This window comes from Fukomys damarensis, unplaced genomic scaffold, assembly GCF_012274545.1.
Source record: "Fukomys damarensis isolate Sample0158 unplaced genomic scaffold, DMR_v1.0_HiC HiC_scaffold_16, whole genome shotgun sequence".
Classification (NCBI taxonomy): Eukaryota; Metazoa; Chordata; class Mammalia; order Rodentia; family Bathyergidae; genus Fukomys; species Fukomys damarensis.
This window is the reverse complement of record NW_022900928.1, coordinates 41,410,820-41,412,818: the sequence shown is the minus strand read 5'-3', so window position 1 is coordinate 41,412,818 and position 1,999 is coordinate 41,410,820.

Below are 1,999 nucleotides of genomic sequence, written 5' to 3'. Positions count from 1 at the left end.
GATGTAGTCACAAAGCATCTTCCAAATTCTGGAGTTTTTTTTACTTCTATTTCTTCCTTTAGCTCTGTGATTCTACTCGTATTCTGCACAGATTTGTTTATCTTTTGTTGATCTTTGAAATTGACATTGACATCTTCTACAACAATTTCCTGTATCACCTAAAATACATATTAAAAAGATAGACTGAGTTTGATCCCCAGCTGAGCTTCTTATCAGCTGAGTCACTACAGCACTAGTAATCTCTGTGTCTAAGTTTCTCCATCCTCAGTAGTGCACAGAGGGGGCTGAGGACCTTAGGGGTGGGGTGGCGGCTGGATCCCCAATGGCTTGGGGTGGGGGTGGGAGGACTGTGCTCCCTGGCCTCAGGCTCCTCCCAAGTGAACTTCAGGGTGGGGACCTTGAGGTCAAGGTGCCCATCGTTTTCCCATTGCCCAGGGACCAGGCCTGGGCCACCCTGGCTGCCCAGGCAGAGGCGGCCCCAAGCCCCCGAGAAATAGATACTGAAGAAGATTACATGTGCATCTGAACAGAAAATAAACTTTCCTGTGTTATCTGCTTGACATCATCAAGGAAGTACTTCATACATTTCTGTCTCCTTCCTGTGAAGAATTTGAAAATTTGCTGATTTCTCCTATCCCTCCTTGGTCTAGGTTCCTTTCTCTTCCTGTATATATCAGGATTTCTAAGGGATCCCATGATGCCTCACTTGGTAATTCTACATCATCCTTGCTCTATCAATCATTTAATACATGATTTGTTAATTGTCTACAGGATTTGATCATTTTTCTACAATTTAAACAATATTTCCACATACAACATATGGAGACTTTTTAAAAATTCCATTTTTCCAACTGGCAGTATTCTATTTTTGTTCTTCACAGTGAAGTTTGTTCATTTCTCTCTTATGGTCTGAAAATATGTATCTAAAAATTCAAAGTTGCAGTAGTATTCCAGTCCTGCCTTTTTTATCCAGTGTTCTACCACTTGTGTTCACTAGTGTATTTAAAATATACTTAGGAACCACAGAGAAGACATCACCATCTTTTTTGTTTGTTTGTTTTTTGAGACAGGGTCTTACTATGTAGTTGAGGCTGACCTGGAACTCACTATGTAGCCCAGGCTGGTCTCGAACTCACAGCGATCCTCCTGTCGCAGCCTCCCTAGTGCTGAGATTACAGGCATATGCCACCACGCCTGGCAACATCACCATCTTTAATGGTAATTTGAATTTAGTTTAAAGGGCTGAACCAGATCCGTGTTAATTTCTATAAAAATGAAAAAAAAATTCCCATTCTTACCACAAAGGATTTGACTTTGCTAGTTTTGTCATTGATACTGTTTTTTTATTTCCATGGCTTTTTTTTTTCCCCCTTAAAAAAATCTATTGTCTTCAGAAGTTTCCCCTGGGAAAAAAAATCTATTACCTTTAGCAGTAGAAAAGTAGGGGCTACAAATTTCAATCTTTGCTAAATTAGAAAAAAGTGTTTCAGAGAATAGTAATCTGAATCAGAACAGAGTGGAGATTTTCATGAGTTATTCTACTTTGATGCTAATAACTGAGATGTCCCAGCGAGACAGAAACCTAAAGTAGATAGCACAAAGAGACACTATGCATATTGCAGTCCATTTCCATTAAAAAAATATTTTATCCCCACAACCCCGCCAACATTTGTTATTGTGTGATTTCTTGATAGCAGCCATTCTTTGTGGGGTGAGGTGGAATCTCAGTGTTGTTTTCATCTGCATCTCTCGAATGACCAGTGATGTGGAACATTTTTTCATATATTTTCTTGCTGCTTTTACTTCTTTGTCTGAGAAATGTCTGTTCATTTCGGATGCCCATTTTTGAATCGGGTCTTTATATTTGGGGGGACTGATTGTTTTGAGTTCTTTATATCCTTGATAGTAGTCCTTTGTCCGAGGTACAGCTGGTAAAAATTTTTTCCCACATTGTAGATTGTCTCTTAGTTCTGCTAATGGTTTCTTTTGAAGTACAGAA